Source organism: Marmota flaviventris, chromosome 1 (assembly GCF_047511675.1).
Source record: "Marmota flaviventris isolate mMarFla1 chromosome 1, mMarFla1.hap1, whole genome shotgun sequence".
Classification (NCBI taxonomy): Eukaryota; Metazoa; Chordata; class Mammalia; order Rodentia; family Sciuridae; genus Marmota; species Marmota flaviventris.
This window is the reverse complement of record NC_092498.1, coordinates 66,591,734-66,617,617: the sequence shown is the minus strand read 5'-3', so window position 1 is coordinate 66,617,617 and position 25,884 is coordinate 66,591,734. Positions and strand designations below refer to the sequence as shown.

At 33.3% G+C, this 25,884-nt stretch overlaps 1 pseudogene; it reads left to right on the top strand.

Moving 5' to 3' along the window:
* Positions 1–17,310: 17,310 nt before the first annotated feature.
* Positions 17,311–18,505, top strand: LOC114085347 (phosphoglycerate kinase 1-like; annotated as a pseudogene).
* The last annotated feature ends 7,379 nt before the right edge of the window (positions 18,506–25,884 follow it).

The window sequence follows — 25,884 nt, the reverse complement described above, 5'->3', positions numbered from 1 at the left end:
GATGTCAAGATACCAAGACGTCAATTATAATATGGATCAATTATAATATAGATCAATTATAATATAGATTTGTTTTGTGCTGTTTTTTGTTGTTGTTGCTGCTGCTGTTATTTCTTTGCTGTTATTTCTTTGTTTGTTTAATGCTGGCTAGACCCAACTATAAAGCCTTGTCTAGAGGTAGAGTCAGTTATCTTCATGAAAAGCTGATTAAGTCCATATCCCAAAAATTTCCCCTACAGGGTTCTTAGACTTACAGGCCATTATGAACTTACATTTTTGGCTAGGGCATCAGGTAGTGAAAGACAGCCCTATCCCCTGAGCCCACATAGTAATTCAAATTAACCAATTGTGGAGAGCTAAGTAAACCTAGGTAATGCCACCCACTTGCTGCAGGTCAACTGCCCTCTAACTTGAGCTTGATGCTGGCCTGACCCCAAGCACAACTCCCTGTGTGGTGTATTTGGCAGCCATATTTTGTTAGTAACTATGAAAAACAACAAACTCTGCCTTTCATCAATCAAAGTATTGTTGTATTGTGTGGGCCATCAAAAGAATTCTTAAATATTATAAAATGATTGCATATACCTCAATTGTCCTGATGTACTATGCTATCAAGTTAGACCATCTTTTTTTAAAATAATTAATATAAATAAATATAAGGTGACCTTCATGAGCATTGGAAAATGCATACTTTTATTTCTCAGTTATAATTCTTGTCACAAAAGTTATACTAGCCAGGCATGGTAGTGCATATTTGTAATCCCAGCAGCTCAGGAGACTAAGGAAGGACTATTCCAAATTAAAATCCAGCCTCCATAATTTAACAAGACCCTAAGCACTTAGAAACCCTGTCTCAAAATAAAAAAATAATAATAATAAAAAGGACTGGGGATGTTGCTCAGTGGTTAAGAAACCCTGGGTTCAATCCCTGGTACCAAAAAGTTATTAATGATATGTGGAAATGGAAATTAGTTTTCAAAAATTTTTCTCTGATGACCCTTTACAGCTTAATTTTTATCTTTTTGTACATTCTTTCCATTGTATTCACTAAACTACTACATATAGCAAACAAAGAAATAACAACAACAACAAGAACAAATCAGCACAAAACAAATCTGTATTATAATCTATATAGCCTATAAAGGATTATCTTACTGAGATGCTTAATTTATAACATGACTTATATTATGAAAGGTTATAAGAATCTACAGAGCAGAATTTAATTCACAAATGCTTGTTAAGGAACTCAGATTGTGTACTGAAATTTTTTTCTCAATTTTTTAGTTGGAAAACTAAATAAGTTAACAAAAATACTCTCTCAGTATATACTAGATAAATAGATTATTAGAACAAAGAATAAATAAAAGAAAAAATACATGAAGCTCAAAAAATGCAAAACTATAGACTTCTTCATACCACTGTCTTAAAAATACAGGTAAATTTGACTTTGAAAAAAGTTTTTTGTTGTTGTTTTTTTAAGTTGGCACATAAAACAAGGCTTGCTATTTTTAGGAGGGAAATGGATAAGAGAATATAGCTTAAGCCCAAGGGAAAGGTTTCACCCTGTATATATATACACCACAAAAGCCATTAGAAAACCCGCAAAATTACAGGGCTTTGGAGGGGCCCAATATTCTGTGTAGCTTTAATAAACACCAGTAAGGAATTCTGGCAGAATGACAACTCCACTGGAATAGTAACTAAATAGCCCTCTACTTCCAATAAGTTTGCTATTTGTAAACTCCTATCTTTCATAGTTAGATAGCTCTGTGTTTAAATTTGACAATAATACACAAAAAATTAAATCTGAAAACAGTTTTTAACATGTACTATGATAATTTCTTATAGACAAAGTAAAAATATATTTGACAAATACAGAATGTGTTCAATAATAGCATTGTATTGTTTAGAGGAAAATTTAGTAGATGTAAACAGAAAAGAAGCATCATTATTGCATTCATATGTTGCCTTAAGATTATGTATAAAACAGTTATTTCATATCAATAATATTTATTCTATTACATTGGTGTTTTATTAATCTTTTTCTTGGGAAATCTCTTCTTTATTTGCTACATATTTTCTAATAATAAATATTTTGGTAAATGGATTTTATTTATATATAAAAAAAATCCAGGCCAGAAGAAAGCAAATTATAGACCACATGGCTTTTCTGGCCTTCACTTGCTTTATTTTGAAAAATGTTGTATTGGAACACAGTCACACTCATTTCTTAACAAATTGTCCATGGTGGATTTCATAGCACAACAACAGAGCTAAGTAGTTGAGTGGTTGTTGCAGACCATTTGATTTGTAGAGCCTAATATGCTTACTCTCTATGCTCTTTTAAATAAAAAGTTTGTTGATCCTGATTTAGTTCAAGTCTGTCCAATAGAACATTCTGTGGTAATGGAAAAGTTGTAAGTGTGCTTATCCAAATAGGTAGCCACTAGTCATATGCAGTTATCGGGCAAATGTGACTACAATTGTTACTAAGGAAAAAAACTAAATATACTCTCTAGCTCCATATGCTTTTGGTTGACTTAAAAAAAAATTACTGTTTTGGAGGTCACACAGCTGGGCAATGCATTAATGGTCTCCCATGAGTTTTGCTGTAGATCAGACCTCTGTCATGTGGGTTATGATGATAACAGTTACCTAGGTAATTTTCAGAGACATGAGGTTGTTTTTGCTGAAAACACTGACTTTAACTTGGGCCTGCAGATGTCCAATGGGTGACTGCAATGGGCTTAGCATTTCTGCCTTACTTGTGTCTGTCTCCTTTGGTGCCTTAAACTTTGAATCAGATTCTACTCAGCTCTGCTCATAGACATGTTGAGAAAGATTTGCTCAGAATTCTGTAATATAACTTGACCTAGATTTGCCTACTCTCTCTTCTGCCTTCAAGTCCAATGATATGTACTAGCGGCCATGACTGTAAATACCACACCATAAAAAGGAAGGAAAGAAATGGCACATGAGTTCCTGGAAGATCTTTGCCAATTCCAAGAGAAGACAAGAATCCCCCCCGCCTTCCCACTCTACTGGCCTTTCCTTCCCCATCATTCTTACTAATTTTAAACATAACCCCTCACTTCCCTGGAATAGAGAAACTGAATTGGGGGTAGAGCTTCAACTTCTCCCTCCTTTGGCCAATGAATAAAGGTCCTTTTTCTCCTATTATTCTGTCTCTTGTATCATTGCCTTAAACATTAGCATCAGAATTGGATATTTTCTCAGATACATGATTAAAGATACATGATTAACTATTTATTTTATTTCAATAGTTCTTAATGGCTCCACACAGTTAGTGGCTACAGTTTTGGAAAATACAAAGCTAAACTCTAATTTTGAACATGACTTTGAATGTATTACATATTCTCTATTTTAATTTTTTGAGAGAATTTCTTTTTCACAGATAACTGCTTGGTAGAATATGCCTCTGAAAACTGGTATTTTTGTGAGAGCAACACTAGAAAAATCAAATTCCTGCACAGGTATATACAGCAACCAATGAGTCATTTTAATAAGCTGTAAATATTTGATGAGAGATAAATTTTAATTGCAAGATTATCTTATATTTTAATACTTTCTAAGCTGATATATGTAATGATTTTTTTACTATAAATTAAATTCAATGTGAGGAGATCCTCAGTACTCTGAGATCTAAATGTCTTCAAGATTAGTTGTTAGAAAGAGGGGAATTTTCTGAAAAGTGATCAAATTAACCTAAAAGACTGTGCCATAATTCATATTATCTTGCCTAAAAGACACTATTAAATAAAATTATTATGGTTGAATGATTTTAATTGACATTTTTATCCCAAAGTTATCATTCCATCCAAGGGTTCTGGAAATAAAAATCCTTGCTTTTTCTGGATCACTTGAATTAATTCAACTAAGAAATTTGGGAATGAATAAAGCCGGATTAATAGCTTGCAAATGAAATTAATGCCAAATATGGAATTGTTAGAACAGAAATTTTCTTTTTTAGTTAATTTATTTAAGATAAAATCAAAGAGAATGACCTGTTTTTAAATTGTTACTAAAGACTAAAGGAAGACAGTGACATTAATCAGGGTATTCTTTCCTTGTACATTCATTGTAAAATAAGATCTATAAGCAACACCACCTTGAGTACTTTTTCTGTACAGATATGCATTTGGGAATAATGAAATTTAGATTAAAAAATTACTTACAAGAAATTAAATGAATGCTAACTGGAAATTACTTCTAAGAAATTATATAGATTTTATCTTGGGAATAAATTTTAGAATTTATACTTAGATAAAATACTATGTGAAATACTATTATCGCTTAAAAAGTTACACTAGCTTTTGAAAATATATCCCAACATCCCAGAGATTTTACATTGAAGTAACTCTCATAATAACAGGAACTATGTAAAAACTTGGATTTGTAAGGAATATCTCCAGTAATATTTCAGAACTATGATTTAGTGGCTAAAACATGTTAGGTCTATTATCAAATCATCATGATTATTTTTCAATATGGCAGAATTTTGCTGAATCAAGAGTTCTTTTTAAATGAGCATTTATTATGAAAAATATTTTGTGAAGTTTATTAAGTTATATTTAAAGTGGTCTCCCAAGCCCAATCCATGGGATGCTCTCTAATAAAAGGCCTCTGTATTAAGTTGGGATGATGTTGAGTACTGTATCATCCTCTAAGTCATTTGTAATTTCATAAACATCTTTACGCCTCATCATGCCTACCTATTTTTTATTTTATCTAATAACCCCAAGAAAATCTGAAATATTCTGGTCTGCCAATATAATCTTTTAGATATGAATAAATTTCTTATTACTGAAATAATTAGTGTTGCTGAAATAATGAAAGCTGTGTTAATTTTAACTCTGCTATGAATACTAGATTTCTGAAGATTGCTTCACACTTTTCCTCTTTTTCAGACCTCCGTATCCTTCTTTCTTTCTCTACCCTCTTTCAGCTTCTAGTCTCATCTTTTAATTCATGGAGAAAATAAAAGGATGGAAACACCAGCGTTATTCCCCCCTCAAATGTGTGCTTCAGTCATATCACAGTTGTTTACCTGAGAGAATCAGGAACATGCCTTATGGTTATTATTTAAAAGTACATGCACTATCACACTCATTTCCCCAGCACATTCTTTGATAATGTGACTCTCCAAGGGACCCAGCATTGCCCAGGCAGTCTCCTATGTGACTTGACGCCTTTTCCTCACTCTTCAAATTATCAACAACTTTTTGTGCCCCTCAGTCTCACTGAATGGTCTTGCTTATACCACTGATAAAAAGAAAGAAAATCTACAAATACCACTCATGTCTATATTTACACATCAAGCCTTCCTTCCTGTTCCTGTGCCTAAAATGTCACTGCTTATATTTAAGACTAATTCCTCCACAGCATTGCTATATCTTACCCATTAGAATCCTCAAGGTTTTTCCAAGTATCCATCATGTTTCTCCTAAATAATCAATTTCCCCTCTCTCCTGTATAATTCCCATTGGCATGAAACATATTTTTAAAACTTTCTTTGGAACCTACATTTTCTAATTACCACTCCACTCTTCTCTCTCTCTTTATAGCAACATTCTTTGAAGTAATTAAAAATTCTCCCTTTTTTATTCCTTATTTCAACACTTACACTGAAAGTAGTCCTGTTGATTTATTAAAAACACCATCTAGCCAAATTCTCAGTTCTCATCTTATTTAACTTCTCAGTAACTATTTTTTCCCAGTTAGTGCTACTTTAAGCATTCCTACTTCATTAGCTACTTTTTTCTTAATCTGAATCCTTCTTTACTTTCATATGTCTAAATTATCAAGAACTTCAAGGTTATCATTTTCCTTTTCTTCTCTGTCTTTATTCTCTTCCAGCAGAGTCTCATTCAGTATGATGGCTTGAGGTATCATCTCTACTTTTAACTTCCAAATGTGTATCTCCAGCCATAACTTCTTGACCACAGACCTCTGTATCCCACTGTCTACTTCATGCTTCCACATGTCTATGTAACAGTCCTGTCAAACTATGTGCAAAGTAGAAACACACACATAGACACACAGACACACACACACACACACACACACACACACACACACACCACCCCAGTCTTCTTTTCCTCTCCATCACAGTAGATAGAACCAACATTTACTCAGTGTGTGTTATGCCAGAGGCATAGAACATAGAAGTCATTCTCAGTTCCTTTTGGTTTTGTATAATTTAAAATTCTTTATTACAGTAAGTGCATTAGGTGAGTACTTTCCTCTATGTCCCAAACCAAGAATAGTGGGTGGCATGCTATAGGTGGTTAATGAAAGCAGCAGCAAAACTTGTTTTTATGTAAGATAAATAAATCTTTTCTTTATTTAATATTTTATATGAGAGGCTTTCAAAAAAAAGAATGAGATTTAACATTGCTTTTATATGCTTCTATAAAAATAACTTTAGAAATAGTCAATCAAGATTATGATTATTTGCATTTTAAATTGATATTACACTGGCCTAATCATATACTCTTTACTTTTTCAGGTGTGTTATTTTTGGCTTTCCTTCCTGGTAGATTTCCTGATATTTTAAGCTATTTTCACATCTTACAATCTAGATGTATAATTTAAGAAAAATTAGCAATTTGTGGAGAACAGATAGTCCCTAGTGACATTCAAGTGTATCCAGAAAAAGAAAAGAACACACATAATTATTTGAGATGGATTTATAGTACTTATGACAGCCCAGGTTAAATAAATAGTTAACAAATTCAAAACAGATCAGTCCAAATCCTTCATTAGAAGTCTTCAGTTCTGCATATGTCTAGTAAAGAAACAGTTAATTACTGTTGTTTGGAATATGGATTCTTCTAAATAATAAAAGTTAAAGGACATTACCTTTTTTATGTGGAAAAAAAAAACACTTTACTTTTACAAGGCTCAGGATCCTGTTAACATCAACTCTTGATCTTCTTACTTAAAATATGCCTCAGTAGAGCAGTGCATATCTGTTGTTTTTATCTTCCCGGCATCCTTTTCATCTAAAGAGGCAGCTTCTTTTCCTACCTGGTGGAGCCTATAGTCACCTGGCTTCACTTTCTCAATTTCATGGTGTGTATGAAAGAAAGAGTCCATTCAATTTACTTTTCTAAGATTGATATAAATCTTGGGAAAGGGATGCTATGCACTTTCCTCTGGCATTGCTAGATCTAAGTATATTCCAAACTATATCTGATGATGGCAAGGAGACAAACTTCTTGAGCAGGAAACAATCAGAAAGTAAAATTGAACAGAAAAAGGGCACACAAAAGAGACAGATTATATCATATTTGATTTTATTATTTGAATTTCTGGATCTGACTATGCCTAAATGACCACTGAATTTTAGTGTTTCTAAGCTGATGGATTCTAGTATGTATTTACTTCTTGTCACTTGTAACCAAACGTGTGCTTACAAACACAATGAAAAATAGAGTTTTAGGTAAATGTATACCTAATTTTTAATAGTTTGTAATTAAAGTTTGTCACCATACCTTTCAGAGTACCTAAGTGCCACTAAAACCAGAAAATATTAATATGTAGAATCTTTGGGTTTTACTTGAAATGATTAAACAGCAGCATGTGTCAAGAATTAGCTGAAAGTGTATAACCTAAATACAATTCTGAAACTGCCAATCTACTATCTAGGAATTTCAGAATTCTATGATTGATTAGATTGCTAAGTGTATTTTATTTTCTTTATCCTTCTCTTTGCTGTTTCTTGGCTTTTGTGGCCCTTACTCTAGGGTATTTTTTTTAAAATGTTTGTACTTTCTTTGTATTGTTTTATAAACTTGTTTTTATTTCAACCCCGATCCACATGCTGAGGACTTCTAAAATCATATCTTTTCCCCTTATTTTCAGATTTCTGTATGCAACTGCTGCTCAATATGTTTTCTTACATAAAAGTATAATTTTGTCCCATTATTTCTTAGTCTCATGTGAAATCATAATTAACATCATTGTATAAATATCAAGAGAGAGGAAATATGAGGAAGCAGCAGCTTTAAAACCTATTAGTGTACAAAATGGTATACACTAGGGGTTAGGAACCCCTACTATGTGCTTTCCTAATAACCTAAATGTCAACTCAGAGGAGATTGGGCATATAAATTAACTATTCTCCCCTTGGTCCTTTACTGATCTACTTATGGTGGGTAATTAACTGTAACATAAATGGAATGGGCCTTAGGTGGCATGCCAACTCATTTCCTATTTCCTCTTCTCAATGTTTTTCTTGTCTTGCAGAAGCCATCTAAATCAGTAGCCCCCTTACTCAAATTCTAGGAGTCATAAATTTATTCATTTCCCCACATCCTGTCAGTTAATTTCCCGCCTAAATATTTCTCAAGTCTTTTCTCTGTTGTCCATACCTCATTCTCCTATGTTTCTTCTATTTTGCCTGAAAACTGAAGCAACCTTTCATTGATCAATAAGACTTTATCACTAATGGCTTCACTGATCATTCCCTAGGGTGGAATAGAAACCCCTAGAAAGTTTCTGGTATTTTTGTATGGAATTAGTATCCTTATATATAACATTTACTGATTTAATGTTATCTGAGTGTCTGCTCTAAGTTAGAAATTTACCTTATTATTTAACATGAAAGAGGTGGGGGATCTTGAGTCCCTTCAAAATATGACAAAGAGAATTTGTCATATTCCAATTGCACCTAGGGTTAAGAATTTGCTTCATGATCTTTAGCAGTTTATAAATATGCTTTTAAACTGATGGAAATGTCATGTTCTTCAAATTCTGTGCCTCTGTAACGTGCTCAAAGTAATGTTTAATCTTCTGGATTATGAAAGCTGTAATAAACCTAATGCTTTACTTTTTGAATGTTGTTTTCAATTTCAGAGCCTATGTACAAGTTGAGAAATTCTCACTGACCGAAATATTCTTCTCCAAACCTCCTAGTCATTTTGCTCTCTGCTGAAATATGACTTTTCCTGAAAGGCATTCCCAGACCCATACTTTCAAAGCAGACACCAACACTCCCAGTCCTTTCCACTTTCACTCAGTTTTTTTAATCTATTACATCCCCCCCCCCACATACTAATAATTACCTGACATAATTTTATTTTCTATTTGTTTATTTACTTATTTACTTTCACACCATTGAACTATAAAGTCACATATTTTGTTATATTTACCATTTTATTTTCAGAGTATTGAATATAAAAAGGAATATGGTAGGCCTACAATGGCTAATAATAAAATGAGAAACAACAGGTACATAAATTGTATCACTTTCTCCTTCTTTATTTTTCATGAATATTATAATAATAGATTTTTATGTTTGTATTATTAATCATGAAAGTTATTTTCCCCCTTTGCAATTTTAAATATATTAATGAGGTCTTTCTTTTTCCACTTGATGTACACATAGTTGTCCCCTTCCTTATCCTTGGCTCCAGCATTTGTGGATTCAACCAACTACAGCACAATATATTAAGAAAAAAAAAATCACCTTTTGTTATTATTCCCTAAACAATAAAATACCACAGCTATTTACACTGAAGTAGGTATGATAAGTAACTAAGGATAATTTAAAGTATACAGGAGGATGTATGTTGGCTATGTTCAAATACTCTACATTTTTACATAAGGGACCTGAGTATTTGTGGATTTGGGCATTACCAGGGTCCTGGAACCAGTCCCTCAAGGATACTGAGAAACAACTATAATCATTGTGCCTGTTTGCTTACCATTTTGTTTTCCTTGCTATTCTCAAACATCAAGTATACTTGACGGTTTCCTTCTTCTACAGTTCATGAAGTACATATTCTTCTTTTACTTATGTCTCATTTTTAATGTATCCAGTTTTGATATCTCATTAAATTTCTAATTTCATGTTTTTTTTTTAGTTATGATTGTGGAGAATGTGCAAAATACTTCCTCATTAGTTGTAAAAGTACGTGGATCCATAGTATTCTATTAAAAGATTATATTTGTGTTAAGAATAGTTTGCTCTCTTAGGTTCAGCTTCCAAGATTATTTGGGGGCCAGGGGTGGCTACTGACTTCATATTTATATTACATTAAGAATGGCAGGAAAAAACATTGCAGAGGATGTGTATAATAACTGTGGAAAGACATCCCCAGTCCATTCCTAAACAAACAGAAACTCTATGTGGAGACTAGAATTGAGCACAGTACGTTAAAATGATTGGTTAACCACATGAAAGGTGATGAACAGGTGTTGAAAGGGCAGTGACAAATGTACCCTAATTCGCACTGCATGGGCATTTCATTCATCAACTGTTCTTTTTGACTATTGTCAAGCCCACCATACTTTTGTTTTACTTACTAAAATGAACTATAGTGGAACAAATTAATATATCCTTCTCCTTCCATAGTTCTCAGCCCCCACACCATATTAAGAGCAGATATAATCTATTCATTTAGTCAAAATCCCATGACCTTATGCTAAGCAAAATAAGCCAAAGAACAAAAAGAATTGAATGTTTTTTTTTATTTACAGAGTCTAAAATGTATATATATAAAGTCAAATTTTTAGAGATAAAGAATAAAAGAATGGTTACTAAGGGTAGGGTTGAGAAGGAAATGGGGAGATATAATTTCAAGAAGACAAAGTGACAAATATATAAGGTGCTCAAAACTTTCAAATCTCCCAGGAACTTGATGTTTCAGTTTGGGAAAACAAGTAAACTTATGAAATATTTTCTGCTCATGTTCTTGGTAATTGTCATATTTGTGTACTTTATATCACAGTTCACAAGTGAACCATAAATTCTACCAACAATTAAATTTTTCTTAAGTTGTGCCTTCTTAATTTACCTGTATGTTCATTTCCTTCCTAAAGAATAGAATAATGTGTGCATCCATTTTAGCAGTTTGGAAAGAAAAAAAAAAAAAAACATGAGGGTAGTAGTGACATTTGGAAGACATACTTTTTTTTTAATGAAATTTAACTCTGACACCAATATTTTTAGTGATCTTGCTATTTGTCAAGAATTTGAGATTAAAGGTGACATTTTAAAACACACACACATACACACATAAATTTGAAACCAGTTTTGTTGAAAAATAAGTACTTTTGAGAGTGTGTGTAGTGATTAAGAGCAAGGATTCCAAAATATATTTATTGTGTAAAAATATTTGTTCTGCTTACCAACTGCATGACGTTGGGATAGCTATGTTGACTCTACTGTTTTCTATTGCCTAATAATAGTAATAATAATAATAATAATAATAATAATACTTAAAATAGTGTTAATAGATTAAAAACATGTTAAGAGTTAAAAATAGGGAATAACACATTAGGTCATTCCATACTAATGGAACTATTTATATAGGAGAAAAATAACTTAGGTGTTATGTAGGACAAATAAATGCTAAGCAAGCCATGTAAAACAAAATTAAATTATCAATTTAAAATTGTGAATGAATGCGTAAGTTTTAAAATTTATGCCAGATGGGAGCCACAATGAATTATAGGATGCTAAAACTATTTCTAGAACATGCATCTTTTATGAAATTTTAGAATATACCATAAACCTTTAATTAATTATTCCCAAAAGAACAACTTAATTAATATCTGCACACTTCCTTATTCCTATTTCTGTGCAATCTGAATTGGCCTCAAGTTACAGTGATTTCTTTAAAAAAATAGGATTAAAAAAATACCAGCTGAGAATTCTTTAAAGATAAGTGGCTTTATGAAAAATAAATTCAAGCTGGGCACACACTATAATCCCAGTGGCTTGAAAGTATGAGGCAGGAGGATGCTGAGTTCCAAGCCAGCCTCAGCAATGGTGAGTTGCTAAGCAACTGAGTGAAACCCTGTCTCTAAATAAAACACAAAACAGGGATGGGGATATGGCTCAGTGGTTGAGTACCCCTAAGTTCAATCCCTGGTATCCCCCTGCCCCACAAGAAAAAGAAAAAGAAATTCAGGGTTAAAGTTGGCTTTGATAGGGGAAGAACTCTCTTCTCATTAATTTATATGATCAAATATTAATAGTAATATCAGCAATGGAAACAATTTTAAACATATTTTAATTTAAAATACTGAAACCACCATTTAGGAAGTTCTCTAGGATAATATAAAATGTTACAAATATGTGTCTTTGAGACCTGAAGATCCAACTGGATAAAATTGTAAAAATATGTAGTCAAGTATAGATTATAAATTCAAGTCTCAAGAGAAAGTGTATCCTAGTTGGAAGTCATCCATGATTAGAAATGTCTAACAAATCAGAGGGGAATATATTTATTTGTTTATTTATTTAATGATTAGTGTTGTTACGATGAGGTGTTTTTTAAGAATATTTTTTAATTAATTAATTTTCCAAATTTAATAACCTGTCACTTAATTGCAGCACCTTTTTCTTTGCCCTAACTTTGGTATTCCCTCTCTTGTGTTCTCACTTTCACCCTTGAATAAAGAATTGGTGGGGCTGTGGTTATGACTCAGTGGTAGAGCACTCCCCTAGCATGGGTGAGGCACTGGGTTCCATCCTCAGCACCACATAAACATAAATAAATAAAAATAAAAGCATATGTCCACCTACAAAAAAAAAAATTAAATAATAAAAAAGAATTGGTTATCTGGAATATTTCTTCTTGTTCTTCGTGTCAATAACCTCCTGGGGTTGGCTATGCTCCAGGGAGCACAGAATAAAGACTTCCTTTGCCATGTAGCAAGATTCTGACAAGTGGGATATGAGTAGAGGTGCCTTGCGGAAAATTCAAGAAGTGTTTAAAATAAACATTGACTTGAGTTTGGAAAAGAATATAGAATCTTTATATTGGCATCAACTGGCAAGAAAGGGCTAGAGTCCCTGATAATAAGGGGTCGGAGACCAGTCCTAGGCTGATTCTAACTCAATGAGAAAGAAATTTCTGAACTGTTTAAACCACTAATGTTCTGTATTTTCTGTTAATTGTAGCTTAATTTTTCTTCCAAAGTAAAAGTCAGTTCACAGAGTTGAAAGTATGGTTCAAATTAACCATATTGATAAACAATGTATCATTGAGGGAATAAAATAAAGGGAAAAAAGTCTTTCATGAGAATCTATTACCTCAAAAAGTAGTCTGGGACTTTGTGCATGTGAACTTACTCATTCCACACATTCAGGCCTTTTTCTTTGATTGCAGGCTGAAAATAGGATTGCCAGTGGAGAACTTAGTATAGGGCAGAGACTAAAGTGGAAGGGAAAGTGGAATCTAAAAGAACTCCAAAGTGATAATAATTTCTTATTCAAGTTCAGATATTCAAAAATCATTCTTCATCTGAGTAAATACTTCCTTCAATAGTGCTTCTTTGAACAAAGGAGATGATCTAAGATTTGTAGTTTCTCAAGCTTAAACAACCTTGTTATCCTATTTAAGGACAGAAAAAGACAAAATTATAGATGCAGCTTTGGGTGTTAAAGAGAAAACAACAACAGCAACAGCACAAATATTTAAAAGCTTTAACTTCTATAAATGTCATCTTTATGAACTTAATAGGGAAGATAAAACGATTATAATCAATCCTAGTTGATTATAATTTATATTTATATTTTTACTACTACAAATAGAAATATTTATTTCAGTGCACAATGTTTTTATTGTGTGAAAGGGTAGTCATGATTCTTTTCATTTGAATCCAAGGCCTCACATATGCTAGGCAAGCAGTGCCCTATATCCCCAGAACATGAATGTCTTCACTTAGAAGTAGGAATTTATACTATCTTCCAATGTGTTTTGCATCTAATTTCCAATAAAAAATTTTAAAACTACATTTAAATTTTATCCTTGTTCATTAACTATATTCTCAAAAATCTAACAAGAGACTATTTTTTAAAATTTATTTTGAGATCTATGTATACTTAATGAATTCCATTAGATATTATCTATAAAAGAAAAAAGTTATAATATTCTATCTTCATCTTTATGACTTTTATATCATATTCCATTAATATTTTATCTAAGTTTTTTCTCAATTCTCCAATAAAAAAACATTTTTAAATAATAAAAGAAGACAAACACCAAAAAGAAATACAGGTAAATAAATGACTAAGTAAGTTAAATGGAGCCACTTGCCCTTCACAAAATCATCTGTTTCGATAAGATAAAAACAATAATATGTGATCTGTAAAACTTGTAAGATAGGTCATAAATAGGTCATAAAATGATCTTTACTTTTTCAAATCTAAGTTCAAAAGATTATCTATTTATGAAGATTTAGAATAAAGAAATATTGAGTTTGGACTAACTTTATGTTTATTTGGGTTTAAAAGATACGGTAGTCAATATATTTAGCTTTTTAATGCTAATCATTTTCTTCATTTTGTAAATGACTCACTGCAATAAAAATATAATAAAACTGATCAAAAAAGTAATGCTGTGTCATGAGATAAATATTTAGCTAGTGAGAAAATTTATATGTGAACTCCAGGAGAACATAACAAAAATGTTACTTATTTACCTTAAAAAAAGTATTACTTCATTAAACCTTAAAGTGTAGCTTTATTCTTAAATTGAATAATGAAGTACATTAGACATAATAGTATGTCCTTCTTAGTCCTCTTTGTAAGACCTAGATAAACATTAAAAGATTGATTCTAATCTGTACAGGGGAAGTGTGATTTTACAATGAGGGTAAACATGTTGCTAATTCCATTACATACATTTAGCTGATATAATTAACTTAAATTGAGAAAATTTAAGACTTTAACTGGCCCAATGGAGATTTTTTTTTTTATCAGACCTTTCACCTCTATCCTCTATTTTACTGGTTTGACTCCAAACCAGGTTAAAAGTGACCAAAATTTGTTAGCACATGATGCTACTTGATAGCTTATCAGAAATTTGTTGGTGGTCTAAACTTAGTTCTATAGACAGGTATTCACATAATTAAAAAGGCCATCAGAGTTTGCAATAATTTAGCCTTTTATGTAGCCTCAAAAGCAACACAAGAATTAAAAAAAAAAACCTCAAGAACCAAATGGCTTTTGTTAAAATATGTCCCCAAAATATTTTACATCAAAATAATGTGAAATATTGAAGAAACTCTAAGGTTAATAATGTAATTTCTTTGATCAATTATTCATTTCAAATAATATGAACCTTTGAATGTGTTAGTATTTGGATATAATGGGGAAAATCTGGTCATAGATATTTGGGTAGAATTATAACAAAATCTGGTGCATTACGTGTATTAATGAATAGACTTCCCCCAAAATGTAAATAGATTTTCTCAAGTCATCCATCCAAAGAATTAAACATAATATTGGGTTTTTCATCTAAATACAATTTTAAGTACAATAAAATTATTTTAAAATATTTTATACTATATGTCAATTTAATAAAAAAGTTTAACATTAGTAAACTGAACTTTTTTCTATAAATAAAATAGACCTGAGATTAAAGTATAAAATATACTTGAATGAGAATTTAATTTAAGCCAATTCAAATAAATTCAAACCAGAGAATCAGAAAGTTTTATATTGAAAATATTCTTTGCTATTTCCGCATACAATGTCCCTTTTTCCTGATACTTGCATTTTCTTCTTTAACTTGTGGTTATGTTTTCTCCATGTTAATCCAATTAGGGCTGGAGAAATTTTTTTTATAAAACATTAAATGTCATTTTGAGTATCTGCAGTGAGGATTTTTCAGTGTATTTCATCAAAAATATTGATCCCAACATTCATTCATAGGTCTTAGCTTTACCTTACATGGCGATATCTAAAAAGAATATAATCTTTTCCCACAAAGTAATATTTTAAATATCTACTTTTCAGGTATCCTCACCTACTTCCCATGACTACAGAGCAAACAATTATAGAGCAACAATAAAACCCTGGATTGCCACATTCCCAAGACCTGTGCATTTACCTTAAACATATTGCATTCACACTGCTAAGAGCAAAAGGATAGTGGTTTATAAAGTGGAAAGAAATAATTAAGCACATGTTGCAGAAATACCGTGAGGACACTATTACAGACATTTAAAGAGACAAGGTTTGTGCAAGGAAATCATTAGAAAATAGCAGCAGGTTGGATGGGGTATGGTAAGAGTAATGTACAAATCACATGACTGGATGGGTGTTGCAGGATCAAAGAGGGAGAGGAAGCTAAATGAACCCCCAGATTCCTAGTTTATTATATTGTATCAGTGTAGTTCAATCAGCCACAGGAGGAAGGGCAGATTGCCCATCTTGATGGAGACAGCTCTTCCTTTTATACCATTAGCTCAAAGATAGAGTCTATTTTCAAGATAAAACAGAAAAGTGTGGTAGGGGGGAGGTATCAGAGAGTTGTATTGTAGTTTAATACATTTAAAATCTTAGGTAAATGGAACAGATTCTAGAATTAAATTCCAAATGAAATTTAACACAGTCTGATAAACATGTGAAGTTATGTCTAAGAAATAGGTCAGCATTCCACCTATAAAGCAACAAGGCATTCAGCAACTTTAGATTTTCTTACAACATTGTACTATTGCAAAACATATGAGTTATGACAATAAATTTCTAATGTGCTAGTTAAAATTTGAATTTCCAATGTGCTATGGAATCTTACTGGAGTTTTTAAAGAAAGACTGTGACTCTTGAAAGATCATTCATGGAACTGTGGAGATACTATGACAAATTAAGAAGTTGAAGGCTGCAGAAATTGAGATTTTTCCACAAATTCAGAGGTAGTCAATGGCAAAGTTAGAGACCAAATCCAGAAAGGTGGAAAGGATCAAATCTGAAATATTTTAAACCAATGGTTTCATGCTAGTTACGTCTCAGATGCTCCAGTTTTCATATAATGCCTCTTGACCTCATGTCTGTTAAAGGATTCTTATCCTGCTTTTCCTCTTTAAAAAGATCAAAGCACTTTTGAAACAAACAACATAGTATAATTGATTTTTTTTTTCATTAAATAACAACCTATACCCATAGGGTCTGTCTGCACATTAGGAAAAACTGAAACTCGGGACATGTAACAGTATTGAACAACCCAGTTTATGTGGATATTATACCTGACAATAAGCATAATTACATTTTTTAAAATATTTTTTCAGGCAGATGTAAGATTTACAGCATAAAATCAAATGCACAGAACATCAAAATATCAGGTCTCTTACAGATTACTTTAATTCATACAGGAACTAATGGTTATCTCTGATGAGTGAAATAAGAAATAAGCTTGGCAGGAATAAGAGGGAGTGGTGAGGTGCTCCTGGTAGGCGAGGTGCTCAGCATTCTGCAAGCATCTGGATAGCACATCAGTCGCATTATCTTACTTTCAATCTCCTACCTCTCACCCTTGCCTTATTGCCAAAATGTTGCTGTCTAACAAGTTGACTGGACAAGCTGGATGTGAAGGTGAAGAGGGTTGTTATGAGAGTTGATATCAATTTTCCTATGAAGAATAACCAGATAATGAAAAACCAGAGGATAAAGACTGCTGTCCCAAGCATCAAACTCTGTTTGAACAATGGAGCCAATTCAGTTGTCCTAATGAGCCATCTGGGCTGACCTGATGGTATCCCCTGCCTGACAAGTACTCCTTAGAACCAGTTGCTGCAGAACTAAAATCTTGGCTGGGCAAGGATGTTTTGTTCTTGAAGGACTGTGTGGGCCTGGAAGAGAGAAAACTTGTACCAATCCAGCAGCTGGGGCTGTTACGCTTCTGGAGAACTTTTGCTTTCATTTTGAGGAAGAAGGGAAGGGGAAAATGCTTCTGAGAACAAGGCTAAAGCTGAGCCAGCCAAAGTAGAAGCTTCTTGAGCTTCACTTTCCAAACTAGGGGATGTCTATGCGAATGATGCTTTTGGCACTGCACACTGAACCCACAGCTCCATGATGGAAGTCAATCTTCCACAGAAGGCTGGTGGTTTTTTGATGAAGAAGGAGTTGAGCTATTTTGCCAAGGCCTTAGAAAGCCAAGAGCGACTTTTCCTGGACTTCATAGGCAGAGCTAAATTTGCAGACCAGATCCAGCTGATAAATAATATGCTGGAGAAAGTCAATTAGATGATTATTGGTAGTGGAATGGCTTTTACCTTCCTTAAGATTCTCAACAACTTGGAGATTGACACTTCTCTGTTTGATGAAGAGGGATCCAAGACTGTCAAAGACCATATGTCCAAAGCTGAGAAGAATGGTGTGAAGATTACTTTGCCTGTTGATTTTGTCACTACTGACAAGTTTGATGAGATGCCAAGACTGGCCAAGCCACTGTGGCCTCTGGCATACCTGATGGCTGGCTGGACTTGGACTGTGGTCCTGAGAGCAGCAAGAAGTATGCTGAGGCTGTCAATCGGGCTAAGCAAATTGTATGGAATGGACCTGTGGGTGTCTTTGAATGGGAATTTTTTTCCAGGGGCTGTATCATTATCATAGGTGGTGGAGACATGTCCACTTGCTGTGCCAAATGGAACACAGAAGATAAAGTCAGCCACTGGTGTTGGTACTAATTTGGAGGTCCTGGAAGGTAAAGTCCTTCCTGGGGTGGATGCTCTCAGGAATGTATAATACTTTCCTGCCTTTTGGTTTCTTTGCATAGCTCCTAAGTCATCTTAGCATTTTCCACATCTCCAGTTGACATTAGCTAAAATCTCCCCTGACATCAAGATTCAGCTAATGGCCAAGAGAGTTACTACCAGGAATCCTTAAACAGTTACATGGCATCTCAGTTCATCTTTACTGCACCCTGGTTTGCCTCTATTCTTCAAGATCTCATTTAAATTTCTTGGTGGCTAAACCATTGTGTATTCTAGAGTGCATCTGTTTATATTTTGTCTGTTAAAACAAAGTAAGCTGTGTTAGCTTAGTACTCTTTTTGAAGTAGCTTATTTTGATTAGCTTGTCACCGTTCACTACTCGGCATGAAAACAAGATGAAATTCCAGTTTTAGGGAGAAACAATTGATGATCTATTAAATAGTCAATAACAGTGTTCATTGAAACTGGAAAAAAAAAAAGAGGGAGTGATGGGGATTGTGGTAAACTAAAGATGTTATCTCTGAGCTCAGTTCCAGCCATGTGGGAATGTAAACACAGTGTTGGCAGATCTTTTGGTTGGTTTATTTTATTTATTTATTTATTTTACCTCAAGAGCCAAATGGAAATTCAGGGATTTTTTTTTTTTTTTTTTTTTAGGTGAAGGGAGGTGGGGTAGAAAACACATTACCTTTAAATCTTGATAAAAAATGCACTCTAAACACCTTTCGTTAGCATACTAAAATACAGTTGTAAACTGTATTTAATCTGGAGTTCTGCTTTCAATCTCTAATGTAATTATATCAAAACTTTTCAATCTCTCTTGTGTTATATCAGATATTTTTAAAATAATAGAAAATAGTGGCAAATGAAAACAATACACATTGTTTAAAATAACTTAATCTTATGGGAAAATTGCTGAAAATTGTGAAGAATTTACAAGAAAAAATTTCTGTATTTAGCTTTATTAATGAGTATACCCTACAGGTTATAAACTCATGAGATTAATAAATATGGTGTTTACAAAGGCTTTATTTCTTCCCATGAGGTTGATATACAGGAATCTGCCAGTGGCAGTTCATGTCCACAGCACTTATCTGGGAAACACATCTTCCTAGATAAAAAGCAGGGCCTTTTCTTGAACATCTGGGAAATGAGATTGGGAATCTGTGCCTCCACATTGGTGGTGAACTGCTGGGTCTTGGGTATTTGTTAGCAGGTTAAGACCCAGAGTCAGAAAAGTAAAGCTGAATTATCTATCAGGATTAGGAGTCAAATTACCAGACTGTGCTTAGAAATACAGTGATCTCAGATATATGGTGAAACAGATGCAGCACAATGAAGGTGAAATTAAACCATAGTGGCTTATGTCAGACTGCACAATGCAGATGAGATGCAGTGGAGGTCAAATGGAGGAGGAGAAGGAAAAACATTGGGCTCAGGCTCAGAGAATGAAAGAATTTATAGGCAGATCATCAAAAGACAACAGACTATCTGGAAGGCCCTAATACCTGGCAGGATACAGTGGTGAATCCCCCACTAAGTCTGGTTCACATTAAGATGAGTGTTTCAGCTTGCACATTTCCATCCCTGGACAGGCAGGACAATCTGCATCTACAATAGAGGTCAACACATGGCAGTGGTTTAATGCTGTCTCTTAATACTGGGTCTGAGAAACAGACAACAATAAGAATCTACAAATAGAAATCTAGTTCAGAGGCCAGGGACTGTTTTCTATCTGCTCACTCTTACTTTTCAGTCCTCTTTATCATCAGAATATTTTGTCCTGTAAGAATCTTTTCAAAAGACAATATATCTCTTTTTTAGTTGTGATATTGAGAAAAGATAGAGTCATAGTCCAGCCTGTTGAATGATTTTATATGTCTTGATTAGGAACCCATAGTATTTGAGTGAAAACCTTATTCGATGGAACAATCTGGCTAAAATTCTAAAATATTATGGCAATTGTAGTTTCATCTTTCTTTGAAAATATTTTATGTGCCTGTTCTGTGTGTCATATGCCATTATAAGATCCTGGGATAAAGAAGCTGCCCATAGTTCTAGCCCTCTCAGATCTTAGAATAGGAGAGACAGACCTAAAGACAAATTAATGTAAAATAGTGTTATAAAGCACTAGTAACCTAAATATGAAATAAGTGTCCTGAGGATCCTAAAGATCAAGCTGATAATTACCTAACAACTATGGAAATTTTTACATTTCAATTTAAAAATAATCCTTCAGAATTATATTACAAATTTCATTTTTCTCTTCCCACCAACCATATTTTTCTCATTTATTATTTGATTTTGATTGACAATACTGAATTTTGTTGCATTCACTTGCTGGTAAAATCATCAAAAAAGTATCCTAAATCAAGTGGTTTAAACAACAGAAATGCAGTCTCACAATTCTGGAGGCTGGCAGTCCAAGATCAGGTGTTCATCAGGCTGTAATCCCTCTGACCACATTAGCAAAGATCTATTCCAAGCTCCCTCCTAGTTTCTTATCATTTCTTGGTTTATGGAAGAAAAACTCCAATATTCACAGAGAGTTTTCCCTGTGTGCATATTTGCGTCCAAATACTCCCATTTTAAATACTACCAGTCATATTGGATTTTGACCCACTCTATTCCAGCGTGACTTCAGCTTAACTCTTTACATCTGCAGTGACTCCCTGTTTCCAAATAAGGCCACATTTTGAGATTAGGACTTCAACATATGAATTTGGGGGCAGTACAATTCAACCAGAACATTTGCCTAAAACACTTATTTTGTAAAAGACTGAGTTCCCTCAAAGGATGAAATATTCTGAATATGAATTTAGGTGCAAATATTAACAGATGTATCCAGAGCCAGGTGTGTTTAACTGTAAGCATTTGGGAAATATTGACAATGAGGTCTGCAAGTGATCTGGCAATCTGAATGATCCATGTAAGAGAAATAGATGATAATAAGGTGTTCTGAGATCAAGTTCAGGGAAATTTCCCTAGTAACAGTCAAGTATGTGCTGGATTTACTATTTTTCACAAAGTTCCTTTAACATTTTGCTGAAAGATTTGTGTGTTTTTTAGTTATACTAGGAATTTGGTGGTTCTTCCCCAGTTTCTTGCAAAATATGATCTGTGGTAATACAAAACTATTCAGTTAGATTTATTCAATCTGGAAGGAGTAAGAATAAGTTCGCCACTACTCAGCTGGGTTTGTCTGACACTAGTCGTTATATTGAAATGGTTAGAAAAGTGAGAGAGACACATTGTTTTATTTATACAAAAAGGGGCAAACTATGGTTACTACACATAACTGTTGGTAGATTATCACAGAGTGATTGGCATATGTTAATAAGAAACCTATGTTTCCTTGTGATTGATTTATCATATTGAAATACAGGACATACGCTTTACATTACAACAAAGGCGTGCGATAAAAAGCATGGAACAGTAGTGAAAGTTAGGGAGTATGAGGTTGGTAGGTGGGAAGACTTTGTTATTCTGGTTATTTTGACACAAATGGTTCATTTAAAAGGTAGCATAACTATTAATGAGATTTGTAGATTGTTAAAAGCTATAATGAAATTTTTCTTGTTGGGTAAATAAACTTTTTAAATCTTTTTTTTTTTTTTTTTTTTTTCCTACATACAAATACCCTATTTAGGCACTTAGAGAGGTTGGTACAGCTTCTATCACTGCTGATTCAGTGGTCTGAGAGGAAAGAAGATAAACTAAGAATCAACAGTAGCAATGGCATAATCAGTTTGACATTTTCATGGAGAACATTATATCATAGAAACACATTTGCATACTTCAATTTTTGAAAGGAAGGTTAATAGAAGCAACAACAAAAACAATGAGATTATCTAGGAAGATTCCAAAGAGAAAAGATAGGAAATTAAAATCCACAAAAACAGCATAAATCCTGCTTGAAATACACTTCAGATTCATGTACACTGAGGAAAGTAAAATAAGATGATGTTGAGGCTTGGAAAGGATGAAAGGAAGTGATCAAACTGTGATACTGATCTTTAGGGATAAAATTTTTAAAAAAAATATATGTAAAAATTTTTAAATGTCAATAAAACAATTCACATGAAATTAATTGCATCAGAAATGCAAAATCCACTGGAGATTGGCTTGCTTTACCAGTCTGTGTCAGGAATGAAGTGATCTGAAGAGATTACAAAGAATGCAGACGAGCTAAAGGGATGCTTTGTGCCTGGCCTTTACTTCAGGATGATGAAGAATTATCTACCCTGCAGTTACTCTGTACAGAGAAAGGTAAGGAACTGTCAGAGAAATCAAAACAAAGACCTGATTGAAAAAATATGAGAAATTAAGTGGCCATAAATCACTAAGTTCAAATAGGCTTCATCTAAAACTTCTGAAGGAGTTAAAGAACAATGTAGCTAAGCTACCACCAAAAATGTATCAACACCTTCCATCAAAGAGCTGGGTGATGAATGCCCATCCATCCTTAAGAATAGTCCAATGTTACTTGTAAAGTTAGGTTATAATAAAAAACACAGTCTTGTCTAGAATTATTCATGCCTTAGAAAAAGAGTACATTTTTCCCTTTGGGAAAAAATGTGTACTTTCTCATTTAGTTTATTGTATCTAGAGTATATTTTTCCACGTGTCAGCTTTCTTTCCTGTTTTGTTTGGTTGTGTTGTGTTTTATTTCTGAATGTGATTCTTCATGAGTTTGCTGCCCTGAATGTTATTGAACACTACTTATTAGACACACACCAATGGGTTACCAAGGAGAAGATTGTAATCCAGCTTGAAATAACTCATGGCAGTGTTTGTTGGTTGTCAGCTTGGTCTGGTCAATAAGCAATAACTTTATTGTTACAGCATGTGGTGAGGCTTTGGAGACTAAGAACCATGCTGAGAAGAGCACAATAAAACCTGCTTGGTAAACTGGATTTCCCAGAGCAATTCATGCATCTATTTTGCTTGAGAATTTTCTCACATTTTAGTTGGCTTTTTGTTTTTTTTAAGTTAGGGCAATTCCATGATATTCAAATTAACACCAATTAATAAAAGGCTTAAGAGCTCTTTAGAGTTTCTGTTGATGAATTTGGGGTTGCCTGTTCAAAACAGGCCAGTGACTGCTCAGGAGACTGCAACCATCTAATTTCTGGCAAATGGGCACAGTTCAGGCCTTTCCATCTTGCATTGCACATGAACCTCAAAGGTGACCTTTCCAAGTGAACAAGGAGAAATCATTTGCCATGTTTATTTTATAACGAAACCCCTTTTAGATGAAGACTCCTAACTGTGCTGAATTATTCTTAGTTAAGAGGGCTGGGGGTTGTGCTCAGTGGTAGAGTGCTCGCCTAGCATGCGTGAGGCACTGGGTTAGATCCTCAGCACCACATAAAAATAAAATGGAGATATTGTGTCCACCTAAAACTAAAATAAATAAATAAATAAATATTTTAAAAAAGAAGGGTGTGAGATGTAGAGTGTAACTGGTGTTTTTAGTCTCCTGAATGATTATTTCATTTATAACTTTCAGCAAGCTTCAAAACCATTACCATAACTAAAGAATAAACTCATGTGAAATACCGGTGAGATTGAATTTATTTCTTAATGCGTTTTCATAAAGGATTTGATATTTGAAAGCTTAAGGATGACAAGGGAGAGGATTCAAAGCACTCTTTTTCCAGTATGAGCCACGACTGCTCTGAATCTTCATAGGTACTACTCCCTCAACTCAACTGTTTCATTCAAGCCATCAAAAATCAGGATTCCCCATGCCTTTCTCCCCCTCCCACTCCTGCACTTTCACTATTTAACTGAATGGAACAGTTACCTCAGGGCAATCATGATAATTTTTTTCCCTTCTGAATCATGTTTGTCTTTCTAAATCTTGACACATTTTAAAAGATTCACATCTGTCCTCTGTCCTTGGGCAGGGGGTGGGGATCAACTCTATAAGAGCAAAAGACTACATAAAATGGTGAGAAAAAAAAATGCTTTAGAGGATAGTTAAGACATTTGAATAATTTCAGTTATTCATAAATCTACCAACAGTCATCTCCAGATTAAGGTCTTTGAATGGCTAATACATTGAGTACAATAAATTAGTATCACTTTTAAAATGTGGCAAACAATAGGCACTTTGGAATCCTCAACTTACAGTGATTTGTAACCCCAGTTAAATATGCTGTTTACTTTTCCATCAAGTGGAAATAGAAGATTCTCTTTATGCATGAGATATAGTGAAACCATTACTAGATTGATAATTAGGAGAGCTAAATCCATCTCTAATTTTAACTTTAATTAACTTGTTTTACAATGTAATTTTCTTAATTCTCTGAGCAATGGCTTCTTCTTCAATACATTAAAGACTTCTTATATTTTGCAGGAAAAAGTTTCTGCTCTCATTGACTGATGACATTATAGTAAAGAAATCTTATATCAATTAAAAATACGCAAATGGTAGTTGTGTGAAATTAGATATCTGGCTATTTAAAAAGCAATTTAAAACCATTTTCACAAATTTTAGGTCTGTTTATATGTGCTGTTAGATTTTGTCTTTTTTTCCATTTTTATTTCATAATTACTTACATATAGATGTACCATATTTTCCTAAAGTTTTAAAATATATTACCTTTTTAATACTTAGTGACAAATATAGAAAATATATCTTGTAAAGTCAGAATGAATTTATTAAATTTTATAATTTAATTTTTATTATTTATATGACAATTTAAAAAAAAATTACCTTATTTGGGAGGCAAAATATACTTGACAAGAAGAGCCAGACACATGATTTAAATTGCCTATTTCAAATCCTGACTTTTCTCCTAAATTGAAGCTTTTGAGTTTCTCCCCTTTAAATTGGAGCTAATAATAATGATGTCTACTATAGAGGATATTGAGACACTTAGATGAGATGTGTGCACCCTGGTAAAGTGTCATACTGCCACAGGTGGTCTACAAAGTTAACTGTTAATTCTAATTCAGTTTTGATATTGTTTATTTACAAATCATTTTTTAAAAAGGATTGTGAGAATAAAACTGTATCCATTACAATTGTTTGGCTCTGAATAATAGAAACCCCTAATGTACACATGCATTTCTTTCTGCAGTAAAAGAAGTCAAGGATACTAAGCCATGGGTGCATGCATGGGTTCCAGGTCCTGGGTTCCTTCTGTGTTTTCCTCTACTATCTCCAGCTTGAAGTTTTCTCTGTACTGGCCAAGAAGACTGTTCCAATCCTGGCCATATCCATATCCTTGTCAACTGGAAGGAGAAAGTTATAGAGAAGGATATTTGTTGTTCTTTAAAGACAACACGTCCGTCCACTTATATTCTATACTTCAGAACTTTATCACAAGTGTCATGCCAGATATTTTGTCTAACTAATAATCAAGATTCCCTTACAAAGGGAAAAGAGAGTATATATTC